Source organism: Ambystoma mexicanum, chromosome 1p (genome assembly GCF_040938575.1).
Source record: "Ambystoma mexicanum isolate Mex_15411 chromosome 1p, UKY_AmexF1_1, whole genome shotgun sequence".
NCBI lineage: Eukaryota > Metazoa > Chordata > Amphibia > Caudata > Ambystomatidae > Ambystoma > Ambystoma mexicanum.
The window spans coordinates 966,669,870-966,685,788 of record NC_090921.1 but is presented as its reverse complement, the minus strand read 5'-3'; the positions used below and the strand labels follow the sequence as shown (position 1 = coordinate 966,685,788).

At 41.5% G+C, this 15,919-nt stretch overlaps 1 protein-coding gene across 1 annotated transcript in view; it reads right to left on the bottom strand.

Annotated features, from left to right (window-relative positions):
* The window catches only part of LOC138582452 (uncharacterized), a 1,938,885-nt gene that overhangs the window by 1,866,107 nt on the left and 56,859 nt on the right, over positions 1–15,919 (bottom strand). The gene's annotated exons all lie outside the window — the stretch shown is intronic.

Here is a 15,919-nt window from a genome sequence, read left to right as displayed (position 1 = left end):
AAAAGACACATATAGAGAGCCAAGTTGTTTTGTATTCAAGTTGTCTTGTTGAGAAAAACTCAGGGAACTGATAACTTAGAATATACAACAAAGGGAAGAGGAATCCAGGGGAAGGGAACCACCCTCTGCAACACAGAACTCTATCCTTCTGGACCATTTGTGCTGGAGTTCCGCATTTTCCTTTTTGAACATTTATAAACCACTCAAGGCCAAAGCCCTTTTCACTTTAGATTTAGTTTGGTTAGAATGTGAGGGCCAGAATAGAACTTTGGACATGGGATGGTTTTGCTTTGGACATTCTGAAATTGACAGACCCTTAGTTTTGGTTTTAGGTAGAGAAACGCCTCTTAGAGCAGGGAAAGAGAGGCATTTCGCCACCCCCTTTTATTTTAATAAAAGTCTCTTTGACCACTGACTCCCTTGTGTCGCAGTCTCATTCCTGGCTCCTCGTAGATAGCTCAAATAAGGTTATAGATAACCAACAGATTCTTGGCAAAGCACCTAAGATGCAGTGTGAGGAATCTGAGGGCGTTCCCACAAGTAGTCCCCAGGGATCTGTTGTTCAGGTGGCCAGGGAAGGGACATCGCTCTTTGATCCCAACCATGGGGGCGGACAAGCGAGGAAGGATCACCTGGGCAGGGGGTCCTTGGGGACTGTGTGGAGAGTGTCCGAAGGCCAGGCATGGTATTCCCCAGTTCCATGCCACAATCCAACCTACCTTCCCTCTCTGTCTATGGGATACTGTCACCCAAGTCCCATATTACCCTTTGACGTTCCCTCTAGAAAAGGGAAGATAAAACATCTAGGGAGACCAAACCCTTTCACAACCCTTGACACTAACCTCGTCTCTCCTTCCTCAAAACCCAGAGAATATACTATAAACCCAAATAAAGGCAGATGAAAAACATCACCGACAAAAGCCCACTCTCCCACATCCTTTATGGGATATTTTCAATCATCTCCCACTCCCCATTTCCAACATGTACTGAGGTGAGGAAGAGACAACCAGGAGTTATAAGGATTACCCATAGAACAACACTGCTGTTCCGTTAATAGAGTCAGGTGAGGTCAGGCACTTGACAGTAATCCTACACACCTGCACTCCATTAAACACCACTTCCGGATTGACTAGGAAAAAAGGGGTCCTAAGGGCCAGGCATGTCCTATTAATTGGCCCAATGAAATTCAAGCAAGGGAGGCCAACAACTAACACCTGAAGCCCCTTAACAGGCCTCAGGTGTATAAAAGGTGGGGCATTCAGTAGTACAGGAGAAGCAGTTGGGAGAGCAAAAGGGAGGCTACATGGCTGAGTGCAGCAGGACATCCCTTCTCTGTTCCAAGGCAGATTTTTGAAAGAAAAGCAGAGCAAGCTGCGGATGCTGAAGGAGCGGTGGGAGCTGCAGCAGAAGGAAGACCTTGAGGTATCTGGTGGAGAAAGGGATGCCTGGACGCTGACCCAGTGTGTGAGAAGGTTTGCAGCATGGTGAGGGAGCCATGTCTCCAGGGAGCTGGGTCCAGGCATGCTGAACCCTGCTGTTTGGGGCTAAGCAAGTGCTTCTTACCCTGGGAGGTATCCAGAACCAAGGGAAGTCTGAGGGGCAGGTGGTGAGACCATGACCTCGACACTGAAGCCAATGAGTTTTTCCACCGGTGCTGCGCTAACCGGTGAGTTTCTATGACAGTGAGAAACCTGGTATGCGTGTGTGAGGCTGGAGCGATAGCGTTAATTAAAGCAAAGAGTGTGCAAGCAGCACAACAGCAAGAGAAAGAAACAGAGGTGCCCGAGCGGCACGGAAGGACAGACAGAGAACGTGTTTCAAGTTGTAAAGAAAAGGAAGAAAAAAGTGGGTGCGAGTGATCTGAAAAGAAAGTCAGAGGGAAAGTTTTAAACGTGCAAGCGGCACATGAAATGAAAAGGGATAACAGAAAAGCGTGCACGAGTAAAGAAAGAAAGTAACAGTGTGCAGACAGCACAGGAAGAAAGCACGAGGCAAGAAAAGAAAAGTGCAAGTGGCACATAAAGGCAGAAGGTGCCAATGAAAAGGGGAAAAGCTAAGTCTCATGTAAAGCAAGATAAAGAATATGAGGAGAAGGGCTGGGTATCAGAGCGGTCGTGCATGGGGTTGAGTAAAGCCCTGATATTGCCCCGGTGTTAAAAGGAGGATGTAAACAGCACCACTTGAGAGACAGTGGGAAAAGGGGGAGCTATACTGAGGGTGAAGTGGGAGCAAAATCCCCAAAGTGATTGAAACGCTGTTCTACACCAAAAAGAAGGAACTGGATCCTAACAAGTTGCACTTCTGCGTTTTAAAAACTTCTGTGTTTAGTGAACCTTGATGTGAAGCTTTTGAGACAAGAGGGGCCTTGGCTTGGGGAAGGGAACCCTGAGAGGCTCAAAGGAAACTGTGAGTGGAACTGTTGTAACAGGAAAGGCCTACGCTTGGGGAAGGGAACCTTGAGAGGCCTAAAGAGACAAAGAACTTTTACTTTGAACCCTGAGAGGCCTGAGGAGTCTGTGAACCTGTTTTTGTTGAACTGAGAAGCCTACAGGAACGTGTGTACTTTAAATAGCTTGGGGAAAGGAACCCGAGCGAACCTAAGAAGATTTTGTGAACTAAGTTGTTTTGACATTTCAAGAACTTTGTCCGGGAGATTCCAAGGGCCTGTGTTAGTTGAACTATATTACATACTGGCAATGCCATTCTGACAAGAAGACCATTTTTCTTTTAGAGCAATCCTGCACTACATTTGTTTTCAGAGTGAGGGCAAGCATATGTTGGACACAGGCCGTTTTTGTGTTGGGATTTGCAGACATTGACTATCCTTAGAAGCATAAGTTAAGTGAAATCCCAAGTTAGAGATAGGTGAAGGTATGCATTACACCAACCCCAAATACTTTGAATAAAGGTTTTACTGTTACTCTTGAGTCTGTGTCTCTCTTGATACCATGAGCAAAAAGATAGAGTTAATATACTCAATCAAAAACTGGTGCTCTCAGTTAACCCTAAAGAGGGCAGCACATTTAGGTAATCCGCTTCGTAACCATTTATTGAAATATTTGCAATAAATTATCACCATAAAAAGGAATTGTCCTTCAAGGAAATGTTTATTCACATCCCTTAACGTAGTTCCTTTTTTTTTTGGAATATGTTTATATCATATTCAATGAGGCTGTGCCAAAATTGGCTCAGATAGTATGTACAGATGCCAATGTATTTTGGTTAATGAAACCTTCATCAGGGCGGTACATTCACTCAATGGTCTATCAACATTTCAATAAATAATCGTGAACCATCAAGTAATCACATAGTTTCAATTGAAAAAATTCAAACACATACCAGGTCCAAGTGTCCCAAAATGAAGATAATGTGAATAAAGGAGAAAAAAGAAAGAAACAAGCACATTGTAAATGACTAAGCATCCATAAATTCCAACTAATTAACAACTAAAAACTAAAAAGTGAGCCAAATGTTTTCATACTTTAAGTGTCTAATGTTTCTCCACCATAAGTGAGAAGCAACGGTTTGCAGTGCGGGCTCCTGTAAAACCCACAGGAAAGCTAATCAGTCAAATGCACCATTGTTAACAGCCGTAAGTACGGAGAGAACGAAGTCAGCCTTACCCGACAAAAAACGCTGTGCCAATGGAAGCTGCATTCGCACGAGCACGCGCGCGAATGTCAAGCCTCTGTATTTAAATGTTCCCATGGTGACCAAACGGCATCGTGTCGAGGCACGTACGCCTTGGGTCCCACCCCCATGACATCACGGGTGGCGGGACTATCACCATGGTAGTGTGAAAACACTAATATCTAAACAAGGTAAAGTGCGAGCGGATATAACTATAAAGAACATTTTATTTAAGCAGGCACACTTGTGTGCAGCGATATGATTCTCAAATCCACAATGTTCGAGGAGCACTATACATGCCGAACAGGATATGGAAATACACGAGCATCTATACTAGACGTCGCAGAACAAATCAACTGCAATAATAGTCCCAAGTTCAATCTGATCAGCAAAAGTGACAGAGTAAAATAAGAAACACATGAAGATACACGAACGTCTGAAATAGACGTTGCTGAACAAATAAAGTGCAATAGTCGTCTTGATTGAAAAAACAGAAGAAAACAGAAAAAAACAATTACAGCACACTTTAACCCGGACCCCGGAGATTGAAACCAAAACAGTATTCCTTGGAATTGTGCTTGAGTGCCCAATGAGGGCGTGTCACAAGTGTTGACAAGGTAAATGTCTCTGTTTCCAAATGATACATTGATTAATCACAGTCATTATTTATATTCAAAAGGCCTGTAAAAAAACACTGAGAATCAAAGATGCCCATGTCGGCATTATGCAAGTAATACCCTTATTACTGTGGAAAAGTAGTTATAAGTAACACATGTAATTTATTTCTTCATTGATACCCTTCGGTGCCAGGGTGCCCAAACGATCAATCCAAAATGTTTCACGTTGATCAAGTCTCTTTTGTAAGTTTTCATGTTTGTTATGTTTGTGAACCACTTCAAGGATCACAAATCTGATCTGTGCCAAACTATGATGCTTCTCACACCAGTGTCTTGCTACCGCTGATGTAACTGTCCGATTTCTGATGCATGAACGATGTTCATTCCACCAAATTTTGGCGGTACGTTGTGTTTGTCCAACATAGAAAAATCCACATGGGCATTTGATCCCGTAAATAATATTTTGGGTGCCGCACGTCGCATAATCCTTTAGCTTAATTTTTTCTCCAGAATGGGGATGGTTGATGGTAGATCATTTCATGACATAATTACAATTACTGCAATTGAGGCACGGGAATGTTCCAATGCGGTTAGTGAATTTCCTCTTGCAAGGTGGTTTGGTGTTCACTAATTTGTCCTTTAGATTTTGACTACGTTGATACGCAAAAGTTGGGAGTTCTTTAAATAGATGCTCTATTCTTTGGTCGCAGGTTATCGTGTTCCAATGCTTTTTAATTATAGTTTTAATCTGGCTGCTTTGTCGTGAATATTTAGATACAAAAACCAGTGGGGGTGTGTATTTCTTTTTCATTTGAGGTTTCAATAATTCTTTTCTGTCTTGTGTAGCTGTACGTAAAGTAGCTGCCTCAATTTCAGTCTCAGAGTAGCCTCTTTCCGGAAATTTGTCTCCCATGTCTTTTACAGCTTTTTCATAATCAGACGGGTCACTGACTATCCTTTTCACCCTTAGCATTTGACTATAAGGGAGGTTTTTAATTAAACGTGGTTGATGGAAACTGTGTCTTTGCAAAAGGTTGTTGCGGTCAGTACTTTTTCTGAATATGGTAGTTTGGTACTCATGGTCTGTAATCCTTATTTCAACGTCCAAGAAATGTATGATTTCTCTCGAGTGTTCATATGTAAATTGTATTCTGGGATCTATGCTGTTCCAGTCATTGAAAAATGCTAGCAATACAGTTTCAGTGGATTAACATTCCACTGTGAAAACGAAGTAATCTCCGAATTGGGGTGAAAGATGCATGTAATGGGCCAAAGGAAGGCGAAATAACAATTCGGTCTCTTGAGCTCAGAGCAAGGAGGAAGGGAAGACAGCCCAAAGGGTTAATGGCCCCACTCTCACCAAGCTTTCACAACTGTCATCCAGCCCCCCTCAATATTTTGGGGCTAGCACAGCCCCTAACTCTTGTAGAGGAACAAACACAAGACTGCATCATTTTATATTGTAAGCAACATTTCTTTGAGTGCACATGTTTCACACAAACACAGGCACACATGACAGACACATACTCTCTACAGCTCTCTCCTCTCTCAATCCCTTTCTCCTTTGCTCACTCCTCCCTCTAACTTTTTCCATCATGATGTTTGTCTGCCTCTGTTTCTGTCTCTGTGTCTCTGGCTCTGCTTATCAGTCTCTATCTCTGTGTGTGCTTCTCTCTCGCTTTCTTCGTGTCTGTCTCTCCAGTTTGAATGCACCTTGTTAGCCAAGTGTAATTCAAAACAGCGTTGAGTCCAAGAAAACAAGCGAATACCTTAATTAGACAAAGATAAGGAGTTATTTTGAATCTTTTTTAATCAAAGATACTGCTTGTTGGCGTAGTTTACCAAATGATGATCCGTAAAAAACAGTCAGAACTTGGATTTTTAACTGAGAAGAGAGAAGGACAGAGAGAAAAAAAAAGAGAGAGTGTGTGTGTATGTTTATTGGGGTTTGCTGATGATAATTATTTTTAACCCTGCTTGATATTATTTAATGGTGCACTTTAGTAATCATAGGGCCTCATTACAAGTGAGGCGGTAAGGGGTTAACGGCGCCGGTAAAGGTGCCCGCGCCGTTAACCCCATACCGCCTCATTACGAGGTTCCCTCGCGGAACCCGCTCTGGACGTCTGGTCAGACCAGACGTCCTTTGTGGGTCCCAGGTGGGGGCCAGCATGCTAAAAACGGGCCCGCCTAAAAACGGGCCCTATGGGGGCTCGAATGGGAATGGGGATGGTCCGGGTTCCCTGAATGGGGAAATACCGGGCCCTCCAAAGTCAGAATGGCCCGGTATTTCCCCATTCAGGGACCCCGGACCCTTGTTAAGGGCATGGCTGCCTCCGAACTCGTAATGAGGCCCATAGAGCGAGGGACGCAGTGAGGGAAGCAAAGATACAAGTGAGCGAGGAGCTAAGAACGTGGCTATTGTAATTATTTCGAATCTACATGCAAACTGTACATTAATCCATGTATCCATCTGTTCGACCATAAACTCCCATTGGAGTCACCAACAAACTGCAACACTAACCCATTACCCATTCATCCAACCGCCCACTCATTCATCCACTCCCCCCAAGCATTGATCTACCCACCTACCTACCGACTCATCCATCATCATACCCATCTACTCACTCAACTGTCCATCAATAATAATAATAATAACACTAGGGCTGGTACATCATAGGAATATTGCAAGTCACCAAGATTTCTGTGATCATAAAAAGTCATGATACGGAGTGCAATCATAAGGTCACAGAAGCCCAAGGTGACTTGCAATATCCTTTTTTAATTCCGCATGCAATAATGTATTGCACTGTTTTGTTGGCTAACACTGTATTCCTGCCTTTCTTTATATTACATATACAAAATCAAATGGCTAATTTATGATTTCTTGCTCCCTATGATGCAAGATATTTTCTAGTTGTGGGTGAATAGCATGCAATTCGATTTTGTACTGTAGGAATAAACACACACATGATCAACGTGTAATGTATCTGAAACAATCAAACTCAGCAGTTCAAAACACATCTTTTTAAATCTGGCTTTGGAAATAAGATTTCGCACCTACTTGTCTAAAATAGTGCCGTGCACAAAATGGACATGCAACTATTAAATGCATCTGCTAATGCCAGAGAACATTTCTTCAGAATAAAATGATCTGAAAAGCTCGCCACTCTGTAAACGTATTAGCACCCTGGAGCGAAAGTTCAGATCGGCCCAGCCAATCAGAAAGGAGGATTTCCCAGAAATAGCATGCACTATTAGCTCATGTTTGCTTGGAACGCTTCTTCACTGATGGTGCCAGGCTGTTAAATTTACCAACCTCTGAGCAGTTGTCACCTACTCTGCGCATCTGCCTACTTTCTCTACTGCTGAGTCCAGGGCTGTTTGCGCCTCCCCCAACAGCATACCGCCTGCTAGACACCACTGCATGCCCCGCCCTCTCATCATGGCATCCATCAGTACAGCCATATTACCGTGGCCATGTGCTACAGTGGGAATGCTGATGCGGCCCTTTCTTCCTTTTTTAAAGAAATGTTTTTCCCACCCATGCCGCCATGGCTGAAAAAAGGACGGGGCAGGAATACGCACTCCTTTACGCTCAACATTAGGTCCGACTTCTGGGCACTAAGTGTTCAGGATTTCAAGCCCCTGCATCAAGACTTCAATAAGGGGGCAGCTGGTGTTCTTTTCATGGAGCTTCCTTAGACTGTGTTGGCTTTAGCTATAGGCAGTTTGTGTCACTACTCAAACAGTATAAGTCATTACAGTTGAGTAGTGATGCCCTCTTCTCGTTAAAGGTCAGTAGCGATGTCGCAACTACACTGTATTGTATGAGATAAAGTAATACAGGAATGTCAGAATGTAATGCCCTATGCAGTGAAGAAACAAAAAACAATGTTCAAAACAGTGTATTATTCCTAGAATAAGCTGCATTATTCTGCAGTGGTCTAGTAAGTTCGTGGAGACCATCTTGAATATGTATGCCTGCTTGTGAGATGCCTTCCCCCTTGACACACAGAATATATCTGTTCACTCCCACTTCTAAGAACAGTTATAATAGGTGTGAATATTAAATACTTTAATGATCATCAGTGTTTTAGCCACAGAAAAAGGAAGGGATGAGTAGATTATCTAGGTATTCGAAACTGTTACTGCATGTTAGCCATGGACATCTCCTATGGTAAGGGGCTGTGACCATAAGGTGTACAAGCACTCAATGTAAATGGCATGAAAGATAACAAGTTAAAAAGGTTAGGGCACAAGCTCAGCAGGACAATGAAATGAGGTTAGGATAGGATACTTTTAATATTCTTTCAAAATACAAGAATCTCATTGATGCCGCAAACAATAACTGGTAAAGTGTTCTAGTGTCTGGAAGCCAATACCATGACAATAGCAGATTTGTTTAAATCAGGGAATCTGAATGTAAGTTGCAAATTAGATCTTAAGGGACAGGTAGAAAAATGCCCTTTAGGATGCACGGAGGGCACATTTCCATAAAGTGCTTTGTTCATGATAGTAAAAAGTTCAGAAATGAGCGGCAATTTAACTGGCAGACAATTAAGTTTTCGTAGAAATGGAGATGTATGCTTATGTCTCGGGTATAGCTGGATTAATGTGGGACAGTATTTTGCAAGATTTGAAAATGTTTGACTGCGTAATCATGGGTGCCTGCATAAAGGGCTTTGCAGTAGTCAATCTTTGAGCAGACGATGGCTCTAGCAATAAGGCACTGAGAATTTCTGAGAGCAAAGGGTGATGGGTGAAGTTGTCTCAGTAACATAAGGGGGTACATGGTAGCACTGAGAATAGAATTGCTCTGTAGAAGCACAGAAAGAGTGGAGTCGAATATGACTCCCAATATTTTTACTTTCTGTTGAATGGAAATAGCAGATCAGCAGAGGGCTATTACTGGGTAGTTACTGAGGGCTGGTTTCCGGGATTGCATTGAGGAGACAAGAAGTGCCATCTTATTAGGGTTCAACCATAACAAATGATCTGCCATCCATCTTTCAATCTGCCCAAAGATGTGTTGCATTTGAGTTAAGTTAGATAGATGGTCTTTCCCTAAGCTAAATACTACCTGAGTATCATCAGCATAGCTCTAGTATACCACACCTACAATCACCAGTTAGTCATGGAGGAGTTTTATACAGATGTTAAATAATAGAGACAAAATACAAGAGCCACCTCCTATCTCAACCTTGAATATTCTATTATACAGAAAGGTTGTTATCCACAGAGCTGCATTGGTTGACAGTCCTACAGCCTCTGCCTGATCTAAGGTGTTAAATGCAGAGGCTAGACCAAAGAGCATAAGGAGCTCAATGTCTGAGCGATCAATAATTAGCAATAAAGCATACTTTATGTCCACCAAGATAAATGATGTGCCTCTTTGTAGGCGAAATCCAAATTGGTGATTGCCCACTAGAAAAGTCTCTCCTACAAAGCTCTGAAGTTGAAGAGTGGTTGCTTTCTCCAGAATGTTTAATAGAAAAGGGATATTCATAATACGATAACTTGAACAGGCAGGCGGGTCAGAGTTGGCCTTTTTAAGAGAGGAGTGACCAATGCATATTTAAGATCATTAGGAATGCATGACTCTCTAAACGAGACATTTATAAGGACCATAATCATCAAGCTAAGTCCACCAGCATCGTGTTTGAGAATATTAGGTGAACAAGGATTGCTTGGGTAGGACATAGGGGTCAAGCTGCAAATAACAGACAGTGGCCTCATTACATTGTAATAATAATAATTGTATTGTGATTTAGTCCAAAATCTGAACTTTACACAAATAATACACATACATTCATTAACTTAAAACATACAAACACAACTTCAAAATAGAATAGAATCAAATATCTAGAACAAAATCAGAATAAGAAGAGTACACAAAAACCTAAGAACCTAAGAAAACATAAATCATAAGAATAAAATGTGGCACAAATAATACAGTCAGAAAATAATAATGTTAGGAGGTGCTAAACCAACTGCTCCTCCAGCTCTGTAAGGATATTTGGCGTGTTACAGCACAGAGTACAGCACTACTGCACAGGTAGCAATTTTTTATGCAGCACCACTACATGGGTGTGGTGCATTGCTATATGTGTTGCCAGAGTAACATGGACATATAAGTAAAGACAGGCTATTCAGTCAAAAAACGATTTTTACATATAAGACGCAAATCCATTTTTACAGTTAAAAGCACACATCTGCACATTCAAAATGCACACTATTTTTCACCTGAAATGCCTATGTTGCAAGAGACACATTTGAAAATTAATAACTAACCTTATTAACAACTAACCTGACTAATAAAACTTCATTTAACATAACCCACTAATAAAAATGTGTCTCCACTGCAGAATTAGGCCTATTCTGAAAGTGAACTTTTAAACGCACATTCATTTTTTTTCTCTGCTGCTCTGTCCACATAACTACAGGAAGCAAAGAGCTCCAAGGAGCAGGAAATCAGTTTGTTACAATTGCCACTGTAGAAGTGAGCCATTGTGTAGTGAGGGAGGAGATGACATGATTGATTCTGATTGGAGCAGCGTCATAGCAAGTATCATGCTAGAGGCTGTGATTAGAACTTTGCTGGAGAAGCTCGAGAAGAGGGGGAAGGGGTCGACATCTTGCAGAGCTGGGAGAAGGATCTCTTTCCTGGCTGGGGCATTCCTGCTGCAAAAGCTGAGAGCTCCAGGCAATAACCCCAGTTTGAGAACGGCAAACGCTTGTTCTCACTGGAGTTGATCTTCAAGGGAGCCAAATTCAGAAAGAGAATAGCCGGAGAAAACTCATGCTGAACAGATAAGGTAATTACAGAAGCGAGTGGGAGCTGTGCGAAAGTGCGCAAAGCTGTTCAGTCAGTGTATTAGAGGGAGTCTCAGTCTCTTATCAGCATATTTAATGTTACCAATTGGATATATTCTCGCAGCTCTCTGTTCATTTTATCACAAATAATGTTGTACCATTTTATTTATTTCTGTAAAAAAAGTTAAACTGTGTTTAAATGAAATTTCTATAATACAAAAATATTTGAAAACAGATAGCTAGTGTGTATTATTTTTCTCTTTCATTTTGCATGGGGAAAGGTTTAAACGTGGGTAGATTTTTAAACAGTGCAATTGTCATTTTAAAGCAAATGTGTGCATGATTCTATTCAGTATGGACAGTTGTGAGTGACTGTTTTTAGCATAGCCTGTTGGAGGTACATGAGTCAACGGGAAGAGAGACTCTCTGGACATAGTTCCCTACCGTATATGAGGTAGTGGAAATTACCACAAAAATACCACAATTGCCCATGGTGGCACACAACACTAACACTGAAAATGTGGTATCCCTAAAATGTAGGCCTGAGGTCTCTCTAGTGATCAAGAACAATCTAGATAAAAAACAAGGGATGTTGGATATTGGGGCCACAAATAAACCAACCACTATACCAACCAACCACGCAAACTACCGCGCATACCATCTAAATAGGTCTGAATTCTGAAATAATGCAATGTATTATTGTCATGTGTGACCCAATATGAATAAGAGTGATTATTGCTAAAGGTATTTTGGCGGTAAGAAAATACAGCAAAGCCCCAAATGTCCACAAAATACCCAACATATTTATGGTGCGTTGCAGGCCGGGAAAGTGATAGTACCTACTGGGCGTGGCAAGCGTGTCTCACACTGCCATTTGCACATTAAAGGGAACCCATTTTATAATAGCAGTGTGCCACTAAAAACGAATTTCAGAATGTCACAAAGGGAAACCACATTTTCAGACCTAGTGCAATATTTAGAGGCAAAGTTGTTTGCACATGGGACGTGGTCGTCGAACAGCACCTTAGAATGGCGTGACCGCATTCAGGGTGAGGTGCAGAAAGAAAAACTAGACAATATTTTTGCAGAAGGCAGCATAATTCAGGTCTGCCTTACAAGATTATTGAATGCAGCCGATAAAAGTGCAGAGAAAGACTGTTTAATACGGCTATGCGGCAAAATATGGTTTATTTTGAATAAGTCCCTGCGAATGCAGGAAAATGATACCCAGCTAATTAACAGGTTAAAGACTGAATTAGATGGGGCAAGTAAAAATCAGGAAATGTTAAGAGCAGAATTGGATGTATGCCAAAACACATGCAATTAAAATGCAGAGACTTTGATGCTCAGTTATCCAAAAGCAAGAAACAATTTGAGGATAGTGAGCAAGAATTGGTACACTTAAAAGCCTTAGTGGACCACATTAGACAGGATAAAGATGAGATTGTTTCAGAAATGCAGATTTTACAAAAAGAACATTGTGAAAAATAATGTGATCTCCAGAGTGCAGAACAAGAAATGATTAAAATGACTCAAGAAAGAGACAAGAGAAATAAAGAGTTCAATGAATGCCAAATGCAAATGTGCGACATGCAGGAAGTGATTAATAAGATGAGTGATGAAAACAACTATTTGCAAAATGAAGCAAACAGACTCCTTAAAAAGTGTAAGGACTTAGAACAGCAAATGTGCATTCCCAGGTCCCAGGAGAGACGGCAGGGTACCACATTCAATGGAGTGGAGGTGAATTCTAGTTCTGCCCAAAGAGCTAGTGCTCCAGTGACTGGGCCGGTGACTGAACTTGGTTGCAGCGCCCTTGGGGGATTTGATACTCCCATTGGGGGCAGCCACCAATCTCATACACCTGAAAACAGGATTGAATCACAAAGTAGTGCAATTCCATGCATTGCAACAAGTAGCCCCATAAAAATAATGAAATCCATTAAAGCCCTGATCAAATTTAAAAAGGGAGGTGAATGCTGCATTGAGGATCACTTAAAAGCGGTGCATGACATTTTTAAAGCACTCCAGATACCTAAGGAACAGTACAGACAATATTTTCATTTAACCTTAGATGCCCCGACGGCCAGCATCATAAGGGGATTAAATGAACAGCAGAATATGACCTGGGTGGAGTTTGAAAAAGAAATTAGGCGTCATTTTTCTCCTTTTCAGTCATTGCAGGAGGCAAAGAAAGTCGCTTACACAATCACTGCTGGACCTAATACATCCCCTCGCCAATTTTTACAAGACTTAAAAAGAGCATTTTCTCGCTTTGATGTATCTTTTGACCCAAATTCCAATGAGTTTAAAACTGCATACTTCTATGGGCTACAGAAAGACATCATATCCCAATTGGTCCGTGAATTTGACCGTGACAAGTCCCTTGAATGGATTGTACATCAAAGCACAAAACTATATGAGGTACTCTATTGTCAGGGTAGAGAAAGTGATAAAATGAAAGATACTAGACCTAAATCTAAAGAACCCTCAGCCACAGCCACAGTAATGGAAATCAGGTCAGCCAAAATGTCCCTTGAGTCTGCTCAAAGCCAAGGTAAAAATAATGTGACACGTGAACAAAGGGGTAATCAACAAAGATCGCCATTTCCTGTACCAATGTTCCAATCACATGATCCTAGTAATAGGGAGAGCTACATCAGCCCTAGGTATTTAGGGGACAGACCCCGGGTAGGATATCGGCCTGATATGAACAATAACCAGAGACAAAATCAAGATCAAAGAAATGATGGTCCCTACCAGTCATTGGGGACACAGAGCAGATTTGATCCCAACACCATGATATATGGTAATCAGGATAGACCCCGATATGTGGATCGATATACTGATAATGGAAATCAACATAGGGGCCAGTACCCACAATCTGACAGACAGGACATGAGGCAAAACATGAACTACAATCCACGTCAGTACAATGATTCCCCACCAGGGGACTATAATCAAAGGATGGGTGCACCCCGCTCCCCTCCACAAATGAATCAAGAGTTCAGAAACCATCCCAACCGACATCAATCACCTGAGAGGTATCAGAATAGATCCAATCAGGGGGAAAACAACCAATATCGACCTAGGCCACAGAAAGAGGATTCTAGAGAGATGGAAAGGTTCCAGTGCCTTGAGGCCCAAGTGAAAATGTTAGCTTAGCAAATAGGAAAGCTCTATACAGCGCAAAAACAACCTTCCAAAGAGGGGGCTGATGGCCATAGCAATGACCGGGGGGCTTCCGAAAAGTGACTAAGTACTCATGATAACTGCAGTGCCAAAATGACAGATTGCTCTGATATAATTTTGCATAACGACTCTGAGATGCCTAATGAATTAAAAATGAAAGTGCCAGTAAATGAACATGTGACAGAAAGTGCAAATACTTCTAAAAAAGAGGTACGGTTTAACCTAGAGCTAAATAAAACAGTAAAGATTTGCACAAATGAAAAAGAAACATTAGGAATTCCAAAAAACAAAGGGACAGATTTAAGAAAAATGACTCATGCATGGGGAATGAATACCAGTGAACAGGGAGTAAGTGGGGATGCTATAGCTCCTTCCCTGGGCAAGCAAAACAATGACCAAACACAGGCAGAAAAAGGAAATACTCAAAAGGAGGGTACAAGTGAATCACCTGAAGAATTCTTTGAGCCACATATTTTTGAAGAGGCTGAAAGGGCTGGTATCACACTAAATAATCACAAATGCACAGAATTAAAAAATGACAAATTTCTGAATGATGTTGTTACACATGTTCAGTTGGAAGGTTGTAATGTGGTCTCTGATGTTACCCAGATGGATGGGCGAACAGTGGCCACACTCCAAAAAACCTCTGATCATGGAGAAATGAATAAAGTCTCTCGCGCAGAAATGGGTAAAAAGGAGGGAAAAATGTCTTTCTATTTACCAATGTGCTTAGCCAAAAGTGAAAAAGGCCTGAGAAAGGTGAGCCCTGAAATCAGTAAGAATTCACACTTCTTATGTGTATTAGAGGAAGTTGAGGACAGATATTATGCACCCATCACTGTAGAAGAAAAATGCCACACCTTTGCTATGATTGACACTGGCGCACAGGCCACAATTATGTCCAAGGAGCTGGTAAAGAGTATCAATGAAGGGAGACCCCCACAGAGTCAGATCACAGTGAAGGAAAATCAAGGTCCAGTGCATAACTTTAATGGGGAGGAGGTGCCCATCATAGGTGTAACTGAGGTTGACATAAAAATAGGAAAGCACAGAATGAAACAAGAGGTATTGATCACATCTATTTGTGAAATTCCATTTCTGATGGGGACAGATTGCCTGAAAAGATTGTCTCCTCTCATAGATGGGGTGAATGGAGTGCTGTGGTCCTTAACCAAAAAACCATTGAGGCCTAAGAAACTAAAATCACAAAACAGCAACATAAATGAATGTCACACCGTTGCCAAAACAAATGATGCTGCGGAGGTATATCTCCAGAATAGTTGCATACCTAGTGTCACTGTTATATTAATGTGTCAAGACAAAATGCAAAGCGACAATGAAAAACTACCTGTACAAATATACTTGGACCCAAGGAAAAATTGGCAGACTGCCATAGATGAGCACACATTACGTTTTTATTTAAAAGAGAAAACATGCAAACAGAATATTGCTCCTAAAACAGATTCAGAAAAACACATTACCACTCTGGCAGAAATACACATGGAAGATGAGCAACCATGGGTTCATGTTGGTATAAATGACTATTTTAAAACAATAAAAGCCACTTTAGCGCTTGGACATGAAAGGAGTTTCATTAATGAGAAATTGTTGCAAAAAATAATGGAGAGGGAAGAAATCCCAAAATTTAGGATTAAAAACCAATA